We start from the raw sequence: 13,820 nt of genomic DNA, 5'->3' as shown, positions 1-13,820 counted from the left end.
TCAGGTCTCTCCCCGTTCCCCTCCTCAGGTCCTTCAGTGGAGAGGATTCAAGTACATCAGTGGAGTGAAAAGTGGGAGAAGCAGTGGTCTTGCAGAGGTCAGACATGTGGGGTGACCAATTTTGTCTTCTCTAGGAGTGAGAGCTGGATTTTGAAGAGGCCAAACATTGTTTCCAAGAAACCGAAGAGTGCATACCAAATTCCAGATCTGAAAGGGACGCTGCAAGTGTTTAAAGGTAAGGAGAGTCAGAGAAAGGGTGTGGGTGTCAAATTGTTGTAGTATTGGAGCAAAATGGGGAAGAGGATGTGGTTTCTAGATGAGGATAAAAGAGAGGATGTAGGCCTGACAAGCGGAGATAGATATATTGTGTGGAAGATGAGATCATATCTAAGGGGGAATGGTCAAGGTGTCTGATTCATCATTTCATTCACCAGTTGATAGCCACACAGGGCCTCATGCCTCCATTCTAGTGAGAAGCCAAGTATCAGGGTTTAATCTCTTTGCTTTTAACAACATCATTGAAACTTTTGTCATTTCAGAGCTGACAGAGATTCAACGCTACTGGGGTAAGAAGGAGTTACAGGTTCTTCAAACTGCCATGTTCTGATCCCTTTTAGAAGTTGTGGTTACTATCAGGTCCCATGATCTTAGCTTCATGTGCTCCTCCCCAAACATGCGTGCATACAACAGTTCTTAAGTGTGCTACTCATCTCTGACCCATCAACATGAGTTCCTCCCAGTCAGTTCCTGATGTTCCACCTCAAATGTCACAAGACACACCTGCTCTGTATCCTTCACCCAACCCTGTCATTTTTCCCACAGTGGACGTGATGCTGAAGCCAGTCAATGATATTTTGAATATTACCATTTCTGTGGATAAAAGACAGGTAAAAGACAGGTAAATGGCATATAAGATTTCTCTCTTCAAAATATACATCTATGTGGTTTCTCTCTTTATGATGTCTTGGGCTGCCAGCATTTCTCCTAAAGCAAGTATTGCTGGGAAGTAGATGTGTCTGAGAAGATTGCCTGGATCCTGGGGGTGCACAGTAAAGCAAGAAGCCCCAAGAGAAAAGGGAGTTCTGGGTTTGTTTTTGACCCGAATGTATATCTTCCAGATGTTTACTCCAGATACAAACCTCAATTTGGCTACTGGGTTATTGGGTTACAGAATGAATCTGGTTATAAGGTTTTTGAGGAGTCTTCCACCTTTGATCCCAAGGTCTTGACTCTTTGCATGACTGTCCCTCCCCATATTGGGGTTTTCCTAGACTATGAAGCAGGCATTGTCTCATTTTTCAATATCGCAAACCATGGGTCACTCATCTACGAGTTTTCTAGATGTCAGTTTTTTCAGACTACTTATCCATATTTTAATCCTTGGAATTGTCCAGGCTCCATCATCTTGTGCCCACCAAGCTCCTGAACCTTCTTGGCACCCCCCTCACTTTTGTGTAGTGCTCCTTGTCCTTGGGGCTCATCTCCTACACCTGAGCTCATCTGCACCATTTTGAAACCTCTTCCTTCTTTTCTCCATCTTTTATTTTAGAATGTCTTTGGAAGAGTCTGCTAGCACTGCTGTAACAAATTACCACAGAGTGGGTGGCTTAAACAACAGAAATTTCTTGTCTCACAGTTGTGGAGGCTGGAAGTCTAACACCAAGGTGTCAGCAAAGTTGGCTTTTTTCTGAGGGCTGTGAGGGAAGGGTCTGTTCCTTGCATTGTAGGTAGCTGTCTTCTCTCTGTGTCTATTCATATCACCTTCCTACTGTTGCATGCCTTTGTGTCTAAATCTCCCCTTTCTAAGGACACTAATCAGATTGGAGCAGGGCCCATCCTAATTACATCATTTGACTTAATCACCCCTGTAAAGACCCTCTCTCCAAAAGATCACACTCTGAAATATTGGGGGTTAGGATTGTAACATATGAACTTAAGGGGAACACAAGTCAACTCAACAGTCTTTTGCATGTCTTTGCCATGCAGCGAAAGCTTTAACCTTTTTCTACATAATATTTTGTTCTCACTAGGGAAAAATATTTTTTTTCTTATTCGTTTTTGTTTATCATGAGGAGAGGATGCTTATTTGCAAAGGGAACACATGTAATCCTTTCTGTAGAAAGACCAGTATTGCTGTACCACATCTGACATCTCTTTTCCTCATTCCCTCTGCTGTTTAATGGAATTAACAAGGAAAACTTATCAATTCTACCCCCATACATAGGACTTAGGACAGTGCATAGGAATCTGTCATTTGGTAGTGAATCCTTCAGAGTGTGTTGCTTTACAATGGCACCCCTTTATATGACGGAGTTAAAGCAGAAGCGCACAAATAAAATATTTACCAAGAGTGGATTTTTGGTGCTCAGAGTTTCTGAGGTCAAATCTCATGTCTTTACTTACAAGTTGCATAAACTTGAACAAGTTACTTAGCACCTCTTGGTCTCATTTTCCTAAAATAAAAATTCATATTAAAGATTGTACCTACTTCCTAGGGTCACTTTGAGAAACCAAATTTTATTAGATGTGAAGCACTTATCTAAGAGTCTTACATGAAAGAGTGAACATTTGTTATTGCTGAAAAAATATAAGCTGTATTAATGAGGAACAATTTTTTTGTTTTGTTCTGGTTTAGTTTTGCTTTAATAAAATGATAATTGGCTCACTGAAGTCTCTTTTCCCAGATTCCAAAACTCCACTGCAGACAATATGAGTTTTCATGTTGTGTCGTGTAGAGAGGGTCATGTCTAGGCTCAGCTGTGCTGATGAAAGACAGCCTTCTGGTGTTCAGTCCTTGTCCTTGTGGTGAAACATCTGAGTATACCTCTGCATTTACCACCCTATGCACTCTTCTTCTCCTTCTCCTCCTCCTCCTCCTCTCCCCTCTCTTCCCACTCCCCATCTCCTCCCCCCTCCTTCTTCCTCCTCCTCTTTCTCTTCCTCCCTCTCCCTCCTCCTTCTTCTGCTTCTTTTTCTTCTTCTTCCTCTTCTTTGTCAGAATATGAAATGAAGAATAGAACTACCTAGGATAGTGAAGACACAGATTGCTCATTGAGAAGCAAGCATTATAAAATAGAGCAGACTATGCCACTGTACAAAATTTGAATCAAGATTCACAGGACTTTAGAGAAAGATGCATACCTTGGCCATGCTGGATGAAAATGAAAGTGTCTGGCGCTGGATCAATATTTATATATCTGTCTATATACACACATGCATACACACGCATGTACACCTATGGGTATATATACCTGTAACCATTTGTATAAATACGTGAATATATATTAACATCATTCTGGTTAGTCTTTACAAATATCCTAAGAGGAAGAAATTTATATCAGGAGATTAAAAGGGTTTACAAACGGAAGAAAAAAATTCTAGAAGTTTGTAAGCTGTTAGAATTTTTTCCTAAGGTTTCAAGGTTAATGAGTGAGAGAGGCAGGAATAGTACCAGCTGTGTGCTACTCCCACACCTGTGTGCTGTCCTCTGCACCACACCACAGAGAAGGCAGCAACTTGACTCCCAAGGATATGGGGAAGGAGGGAGAGCCAGGAAATGCTGCCTGCAGGAGGAGCCTGGCCATCTTAGGGCAAACCTTAGGTGCCATGAAATTCAATTTGATATGCTCAATCCATATAGCCCAAATGAGACAGTAGTAGGTCATAGATAATATTATGCTGAGATGCTTCATGGCCACCATGCTACTGCGGATGACATGAAGAAAATGTCCCCACCTTTTAGTGTAGACGGTGAACACTATAATTGGACAGTTACAAAGCTGGACTCTGAAAACAGACCAAATTTTGTGTAATGATATTATCCCTTTGTGGCCCTTATCACATTAACTAATTTTTATCAGATTCAATTTTTCATGTATAAAACAAATAAAAATAATAAAACTTACCTGATGGGGATGTTGTGGAAATTAAATAATAGGTTAGTTGTAACAACCTGCTGTTTTCTAGCACATAAGCATTGACCCAGAGTGTGTCTATTGATGCTTTTTATTGGTTTATTTTCTGACTTGAAATAAATGATTTTAAGAAAGCACATCCATTCATTTTAAAATAATTAACTTTGCTTTCAAGAAATAGGATAATTTGAGTAAAGAATCAGTGTTTAAAATTTTTTTCTATCCAGTTAAGTAAATATTACATTATTGTAAAAATTACTTCATTCTCATCATCTCCTGTAATTGTAATAGCCTCTTTAACTTAATAGACTATATGAAATTGTATTTATTTTCTCCTGCTATGTAACAAACGATCACAAATTTAGTGGTAGGTTTAAATTTTAGGCTTAAAAGAACACACAATTATTATGTCATGGTTTCTGTGGATCAGGAGTCTGGGTAAAGTTTTTCTGGGTTCTCTCCTTTAGGGTCTCACCGGAGTATGCTCAAGGTGCCAGCTGACATACAGATGAGAGCAGGGAAGTGGCCCGACCTAAACTGTTTTCAGATATAAAGAAGACTAGGGGGGCGCCTGGGTGGCTCAGTTGGTTAAGCGGCCGACTTCGGCTCAGGTAATGATCTCGCCGTCCGTGAGTTCGAGCCCCGCGTCGGGCTCTGTGCTGACAGTTCAGAGCCTGGAGCCTGTTTCAGATTCTGTGTCTCCCTCTCTCTGACCCTCCCCTGTTCATGCTCTGTCTCTCCCTGTCTCAAAAATAAATAAAACGTTAAAAAAAAAAAAAACAAGACTAGGAATTAAGCGGATCCCTCTGTCTCTAGTAGGGACCAGATGCTCTTTGCCAACGTTAGAGTTCAATGAGAAGATTAAAGAGAATTGCACTTTTTAGGCATTTTATACATCCATGCACTGGTTACTGTGATCCCTTAATCCCTGGCACCAAATGAAGAAAAAACAGACACTATGCTCTGATTTGGGGTCTGAAGCCACCACCATTTAAAGAAAAAACTATTCAGGGCACTTGTTAAAGATGTAAGGTAAGGAGGACTTTATTCTAGGGGGGCTGCTACAATGGGGTTTTGTAGTGGGAGAGAGAGATTGGCTCAACTCTGAGTATAATAAAAAAAGTGGGGATTTAGAGCCAAGGAACAGGGTCAGAGGTTACTAGATGGGATACTAAGGGGCCTGAGTTCAGTTCAGGAGAGAATCTTTGTCAGCACCCAGGCCTTTGCCCAAACCTGACAATGGGTAGGTGTCTCTGGGCCCCTACAAACTTCTACTGTGATGCCCCCCACTGCTGAAGGTATTATTGATATTGTTAAATTGTCTGTGTGCACCTTTGCTAGTCTTTGCCCCCGAGCCATGTTAGGGATATTTTGTGGGGCATGTGGAGGACTGTAAGCCAACATGATTCCTGGGCAATAGTAAATGGCCTGGCTATTTGATTGGCCTGCTAGAGAACCTGAGCCTGGCATATAAAACAAGTTTCCCTGTGGAGATGGAACAGTTGGAGAAAAATTAGCTCCTAATAAGTGTTTGTGATCCATGTGGATGCTCAGCAGAGAGGACCTACACTTGGCCAAGGAAACAATCAATGAGCAGACCATGATTGTCAACTAAATGTGGAGACTTAAGTGTCTTCTACCCCAAAGCAAACAGGTTTGTGACCAATCTTCTCTTGAATTCAGGTGAGGATGGCCTTGGAAAATCTAGAAAAAGCCTACATGCACAGACTGCCACTGTCAGCAACAAATACTGAAATAGTATAAAAAGCTTGTCCGTGACTCTGGTCAAGGCTAAAATCACTGCCCAAGGACCGAATCCCCAAATTGCCCAAGGACCAAATATATTCTTGGCTGGTAGAACATCCTGCCTAACATCAAACCCCTTGTCCCATCAGAGCTCTCACTCAACCCTGTCTACAGTTGACATTTTCTTTGTATTTGTCCTAGCACTCCCATGCATTCCACTGACTCAAGCCATGGTATCCAGGCCCTACAAGGCCATATTTGTTTCCTGTTAGGTTTCCTGAGCACTTTGCCTCTGATAATGGCCCTGGATTAGCAGCCCAAGCTACAAATCAGTGGACCTAATCATGGGACACATGGTGGACTCTTCATGCTTCATGCCACACTCAAGCCACAAAGGAAACTGACTATTTTAATGAACAATTACTGGATGGAATTTTGCAGCTGATGAAGAGATAAGACAACCCCAGCCTGGACCACACATCTCAGACAAACAATCCGGGTTCTCAAAGCAGCAATTGCCCTAAAAGACAATTCTCACTTGCGCCTCATGTTTGATCAGGATGTCTGCTCCCTTCCTTCAATTGTACATCTGTCTTTTATAACTTTGACATTTCAATATTTGTGGAGGACCTTGCAAAAGCTTTCTAATCCCTTCAACCCCTTTCTAAAATTTATTTGTTTTGAGAGAGAGCAGAGCCTGACATGAGGCTCAAACTCACGAACTGTGAGACCATGACCTGAGCCAAAGTTAAGAGTCAGAAGCTTAACTGACTGAGCCATCCAGACACCCATCAACCCCTTTCTAAAGATTCAAATAGGTCAGAGATTAACATCACAGCAAGGGATGAGAGATCCAAGATTTTTGTGCTAACCAATTCTTCAACATGATGTGTCTTTCTGATTAAGTTGTACAAAAATGTTTTCCTATAGAAATGCTTTCACCCTTCCTGCATATAGTCCTTCCAGACTAAAAGGTTTAGATGAAAATACAGAATTAAAAAACGTAAAAGAGACATACTGATAACAACATGGGAAAATGAATAACAAAAAACAGAAAAGAATCGTAACACTCTGGTACCTCGGGAGGCATGGGGAAGGGGGAAAGGGAAAAACATCAGTGGTCTTTCAGGTCTTTTAGAACCAGCCCTGGAAGCTTCTCCTTCTTCTTGAACTAAAACCTTGGGGTGTTGCCTTTCTGAGCTGCTGTAAGTGCTTTGGATCCAGACTGACTACTGATCCCGTAGTTCCCAGATCCCAACAGAGCACACAGAGATGTCATTCACATCACCAGGCTGATAAACTGATATCACACACAAATAAGACTGAAACGAACCATCTGTGGTAGTTCTGAAACCAAGGACTAAAGTGAATTATTCTGTCTGGACTGGGAACCCCAGGGCAGGAGCTCTGTTAGTCTGCAGCCAGATTAGTATCTGTCCCCTTGGGGTGCCCTCACATTGTAAACCCTGTTTTTAGGGAGACCACATTTGCGCCCTGGGATTATCCTTCTTGCATGTGAACCCTGACTATCCTGACACTGCCTCAGCTCCTCTGAAAGCTTCAGGGTAGCCTTCAGCTGTACTGTGGTCAAACCTGTGCTGTGCTTGAATCAATGTCTTGGACCAGATAAGATAAGATCCATATAGAAACTTAGTGTGGGGGGTTCACACCTCAGTGGTGCAGTTGGTTAAGCATCCAACTCTTGATTTAGGCACAGGTCATGATCTCACAGTTTGTGAGTTCAAGCCCCGTGTCTGCCTCTGCACTGACAGTGTGGAGCTTGCTCTCTCCCTCTCTCTCTGCCCCTCCCTGGCTTGTGCTCTGTCTCTATCAAAATAAATAAATAAACATTTAAAATAAAAAGGAACTTAAGGGGGAAGCTTTCTAGCTTTTTAAAGGAAGCCCTACTGGGTATGGAACCTCTTTTTCTGACTTGGTAACTGAAGACTCATGGTTATATTCAGTTCTTCAGACAGGTTTCATCCTCCTCAGAATAATCTTGATCATTGCCTGGTCTGCTGTTGCGTCAGACTCATTGCCCAGTTCTGACATAACTCCTCAAAGTCTCACCCATTAGAGTTCATGATAATGTCGTCTGTTTCCAGCTTAGGTCCTGAAAAGTCAGGGAATGAAATTGAGGATTTTAGCTCTAGGCTGAAATCCTATTAGTAATTTCTTAGGCCCCTCTACTGGCAGTGACAAAAGCTTTACTTCATAGGCTGGACGTCACAGGGCAAAAACCTCCTCCCACACCAGACTTGGTACCAGCCATGCATGGCAGTCTTGGAAGGGAGTGGCGGTCAAGGACCCAGGCCCCCCACCTCTCCGGCAGGCCATGCTTTTGGTGCATACCTATACTGCTAGCCCGGAAGCCTTTGCTTGGAGGTGTCCTTATTTGGAAACCTGGAAGATACTGTACTCTGGCTGAACACTCAATACTTTTCCACTCTTAGCCCTCCTTCCTCAAACTCCTTCAGACCCCAGGGTTCACAAAACTGTAGGAACCTTTTTTTCAGGGTTCCCTTGGCAATGAGACAACCCCCAGGTCTGTGCTGGTCTATCTGACCCTCAGCTTGTGCACTCTTCCACAGGGGGAGACCTAATGAGGAAGTTGGCACTGTTAAAATCAATAATAAACAGACACTCAGCCTTTTCCTAAGCAGACAAACCAGTTTAGTCATATATAAAGTTTAATTTAACTTATTTTGCAAGGCTACCTTGACCTGGGTCATTTCTTGCTTGTGTCTTTGGAAATCAGAAGCAAAACTTGAACTGTTTCCCAAGGTTGATATCAGGTAACCACTGACCAATTCCCTATCATTTATAAGAAAATTCTAATATTGGGGCACCTGGGTGGCTCAGTTGCTTAAGCAGCCAACTTAGGCTCAGGTCATGATTTCGAGATTCATGAGTTGGAGCCCCTCATCGGGCTCTGTGTTGACAGCTCAGAGCCTGGAGCCTGCTTCAGATTCGGTGTCTCCCTCTCTCTTTGTCCCTCCTCTGCTCATGCTCTCTCTCTCTCTCTCTCTCTCTCTCTCTCTCAAAAATAAACATTGAAGAAAAGTCTAATATTATAACCAATCATTGTGAAGAATAAACAATCACTGCCTTCTCACTACATGAGCTGCTTTATATACTTTATATACTGCTGCTTTATATACTCCCACACCTCATACCGTGTTTTCGGCTGAGTGCTCTTGGTTTGCAAACTGTATTTTCTGGTGTGTGCATTACTAATTACTACTTTGGCAATTCACCGGTTTCATTTCTGTTATTTATACAGCACTTTCCCCTGTTCCAGCCTCTTCCTCATGCTACTGTAGTAAATGTTTATCCTTTTTATTTTTAATGTTTTGTTTATTCTTGAGAGAGAGAGAGAGAACATGAGCAGGGAAGGGGCAGAGAGGAGCAGAGGATCTGAAGTGGGATCTGTGCTGACAGCAGAGATGTCCCATTAGGAGCTGGAACTCATGAAAGGTGAGACCATGACCTGAGCTGAAGTGGTAACTGACAGAACCACCCACATGCCCCTGTAGTAAATGTTTAAAGGCTTCACTGTTACTTTCATTTTGGCTTGCTGAATTTAATCAGCTACTCTGATGCCTGATTGTTTAGTCCTCCCTAGTTCATCGGAGCTGCAGACACTCTCAGAGACCAGGTATCTGTTCTGGGGCTTTTCCCTCCCCACTACCTCTGAATTTTGAGTGGTAATTACACTATTCGTGTTTCTGGATCTTTAGGACTTTGCTGGGACATTAATGAATAAGGTGGGTGACCACAGTGGGAAGTCTGGGTGGGCTCAGGAGAATCTCAGTGCATAAGAAGACTTCAGCTCTCAGGATTATCCACCGACAATGTACCTAGAACCATCACCAGAAGTGATCAGACATCTCTCAATGTGCTGATCTGTGATGCTGTTATTGGAAGACTGGCACACGGACTGCCCCATGGTTTTGGGATTCCAATGGTTTCCTTTTTGCTCAAGGATAATACTGCACAATCTAATTGATCCAGACCCCTAATCTCTCTAAATGGTCCAACCCCAAATCTGTTTTTAATCTCCAAAGGCCTAAGCCCCTCCCCCTCTGCCATTCTCTCTGTCCTATCTCTCTCTCCCCTCCATCCTCAGCTCTGGTGACTCTCATCTAGTAGGTTGGGGGTGGTAAGTGTGGCTTCATTTTTTTACTGAGAAGTGCTTTGCTACTAAAACCCTACAGGTATATTCATAGACTTTAAGTATTTTCACTTGTTTTTGAGAATATTGGAAAGCAATAACCCATATTGTTTTCAAGGTATGGAGAAAACAAATCCTCATAGCAGATAAATAAATGTTATTTTTCTTTCTATCAAACATGCCATTATGCTGAGCGGTCATCTTCAACAAACTTATACAATTTTATAACATTTATATTTAATGTGTAACAGGGGGGCCTGGGTGGCTTAGTTGGTTAGGCCTCTGACTCTTGATATCAGCTCAGGTCATGAACTCACAGTTCCTGGGATTGAACCCTGTGTCGGGCTCTGCTCTGACAGCAGAGAGCCTGCTTGGGATTCTTTCTCTCCCTCTCTCTCTGCCCCTGCCCTGCTCTTACACTCATGTGCATGTGGTCTCTCTCTCTCTCTCTCATTCCCTCTTTCAAAATAAATAAATAAACTTAAACAAATAAAATAAAATAAAATAAAATAAAATAAAATATTTTTGGTGTTTAATATAGTCTAGCAAAACTAGAATGAACTGATGACACAAGGGGCACCTGTGCCCTCACTTTGTTCTCGATGGTCCCAGGACTTCCTGTTCACTAAGAAACTCATGCACTGCTAAGTACAGATATATCTTAGTCTCCTTGTTTCTGTCTACCTTCATTAGGTATAGTACAAGAATTTTTTTAAATAGTTTTTAAAATTTATTTTATAATTTTATTTTCTTTTTTAACTGTTTATTTATTTTTAGAGAGAGAGTGCATGCAAGTGGGGTAGGGGTCAAGAAAGAGAGAGAGAGACAGAATCCCAAGCATGCTGCCAGTGCAGGGCCCTTCGTGGGGCTCAGTCTCACAAACTGTGAGATCATGACCTGAGCTGAAATCAAAGAGTCAGAACGCTTAACTGACTGAGACACCCAGGTGCCCCTGAGATAAGAAATTAAAAAAGCAAAACAAAACAAAACACTTCCCTTTTTTTCTCAACTTTGGGCTATAAAAAATAGTTGTGGTTTTTGTTGATCTGATAAAATGTCTTCATTTGCCTTTATTAAGAATATTTTCACTTCATACAGAAGTGTGGACAGATATATATATATATATATTTTTTTTTTCTTCAATTAAAAAAATATCATTCCACTCCCTTGTGGTCTTTGATGTCTCTAAATAGAGGCCAACAATCATTTCACTGTATTTACTGTGCTGCTTCGTCTGGCTGCTGTCAAATTTTTCTCAGAATTTTGACTATAATATGCTTGAAACTGATTTTCTTTGTATTTATTCTAATCAGGTCTATGTCTTTCATAAAATCAGGGCTTTTTTGGCTAATATCTCTTTAAATATTTTTCAGATATGTATTGTTTTCCTTTTGTTCTAATTCCGGAATCCCAATTAAATGTATATTATTCCTTTTATTTTGTTCCACAAGGCACTGAGATTCTGTTCTCTTCTTTTTCTTACTTCAGTTTTTAAAATATGCTTTTCAAGTTGGATACTATTTTCCTTCTTGGATAATTATTATTAATCTATCCTCAAGTTCCTTTACTCTTTCTTCTCTCATCTCTAATCATTCTTTTAGCCCATATAGTGGTTTTAAAGTTTCAGTTATTGTTTTTATAGTTTCAGAGTTTTCATTATTTTAAAATAATTTTTATTTTTTTGCTGAGATTTCCTACTTGTGCATTCATTAGAAACATATTTATCCCTTTGTCTTTGACTATAGTTAAGGCAGTTGCTTTGAAGTCTGTGTCCACTAACAAACATCTGGCTCATCTTGGAGTCAATCTCCACGACTGTCTTTTTCTTTTTTTTTAAAGCATGGGTCATGTTTAAATATGTCTAGTGATTTTAGATTGTATAATGTACTCTGGAAATTGTGAAAGATATGTTGCAAAAATGTCTGGATTCTGTTACAGTTTTCTGAATTAAATTTTTTTTCAGGCAGTTTACTTGGCTGATGTCAAATTCCATGTGTCTTCTCGGCAGTAAGTAGCAGCTAAACTACCTCTTCAGGTCTTATAGTTTTACTTGAATTGTATAGAGTCTTCCTCAAACGTGTACTTTAGAGATGTTGGCAGTATTTATATGTAGAATTTTCAAACTCTTTCTATTGTGGGTATTTCTCTTCACTTTCCGGTGTATGTGGTAAACTTGCATTTTCTTTTCTAAATTACTTTTCTAGTCAACAAAATTGAGCTTCTCTACAAGTTTTAATTGTGTAACTTTGTGCTGACTGGGGTCTGTTCTCAGCTGAAAAGATACAAAACCAGGAAACTCACCCAATGTTATTTCCTTTTTACTAAGGGCATACTCCCTTTTGGTTTCTGACTGTTTTTGAATATTTTACAGTGACTTCAGATTCTTGTTCCCTGCTTCCCTCCCTACATCCCACCACCCATATGATTTGAAGTTTTCTATGGGACGTTGTTTTGATAGAAGGAATTCCTCCCCTATTTGAAGTTCAATCTAAATTTTGCCTGTTTGGATCTTCTTATCAATGGAATCATACAGTATCAACTCCATTGGATAAGCTTTCTTTCACATAACATTTTTGTTCTTTATTCATATTGTTTTATTTATCAGTGGTTTGTTCTCTTCTATTATTGATTAACATTCCATCGTATGAATATACACAATATATGTATCTAATCTCCTGTTGAGATATATTTGAAGTGTCTTCAATTTTTTTATGTTATGAATTAACGTATTACTAGTTTTATGAATAAAGGTATAGACAAGTCTTCTTGTGGTGGATGTGTGCTTAATTCTTCTTGAAACTATACATAAAATTTGAATTCCTTTGTTACAGAGTAGATATATATTTCACTTGAAGACAAGTGCTAGATTTTCTCCCAAATTTGTACCATTTTACACACCCACCAACAGATTGCTACATACCCTTGCCAACATATGAGTCTGTAAGTCATTGCAATTCTAAGCACTTTAGTGATTTTTAGTGCTATTTCATTGTGATTTTAATGTGCATATTCCTGAACTCATCATGGCAAGAATTTTTTTTATATGCACTTTGGCCACTCATAACTTTACTTCCAAATCCTTCCCTAATTTTAAAATTAGAATGACATGTCTGTTCAAATCATTTGCTCATTTTAAAATTAGATTGTTTTGTCTTTTTTATTGTTGATTTGTGGAGTTCTGTATAGATTCTGGATACAAGTCCTTTGTCAAATATTTGTTGGGTGAATATTGGACTATTTTCTCTCTGACTTTGGCTTGCATATGGTGTCTTTTTTTTTTTAAATGTTCACTTATTCATTTTAAGATAGAGAGGGAGAGAGAGAGAGCATGGGAGGGGCAGAGAGAGAGAGAGAGAGGGAAAGTGAGAATCCCAAGCAGGCTCTGTGCTGTCAGTGCAGAGCTCAATGTGGAGCTCGATCTCACGAACTGTGAGATCATGACCTGAACCAAAATCAAGAGTCAGACACTTAACTAACTGTGCCACCCAAGCATCCCACATACGGTGTCTTTTTACTGCTGTCTGTTGTTGAGAAGAACTTTAAATTTTTTTGTAGTTTAATTTATCATTTAAAATATTTTTAATTGGAATATAGTTGACATGTAATGTTATATTAGTTTCAGGTATACAGGACCATGATTCAACAATTATATATGTTACACAATGTTCACCATGGTAATGTAGTTATCCTCTGCCACCACACAAAGTTATTACAATATTATTGACTATATTCCCTGCATGATTTATCATTTTTTAAAAGTTTATTATTTCTGGTTCCTTTCCAGAAAATCTTTGTTGAAGAAATGATTGAAGAAAACATTTTAGGTATATACATGAACTTTTTTAATACTTCATGAAGTGGATAGTCTGTCAGACAACTGCAAAATTGGGTTGAAAGCAGAAAACTTCTACAGGATAGAGAATGAACAACAAGGGAGAGGCAAATAGAAAATATCCAACTGGCAGGGGTCACATAGTCAACTTTGT

The 13,820-nt window shown here is 40.0% G+C and overlaps 1 pseudogene; it reads left to right on the top strand.

The window, feature by feature from the left end:
- LOC125929217 (E3 ubiquitin-protein ligase TRIM22-like) overlaps positions 1 to 8,688 on the top strand; it is a 43,007-nt pseudogene extending 34,319 nt beyond the window's left edge.
- The last annotated feature ends 5,132 nt before the right edge of the window (positions 8,689 to 13,820 follow it).

Source organism: Panthera uncia, chromosome D1 (assembly GCF_023721935.1).
Source record: "Panthera uncia isolate 11264 chromosome D1, Puncia_PCG_1.0, whole genome shotgun sequence".
Classification (NCBI taxonomy): Eukaryota; Metazoa; Chordata; class Mammalia; order Carnivora; family Felidae; genus Panthera; species Panthera uncia.
This window is presented reverse-complemented; position numbering and strand designations above follow the sequence as displayed.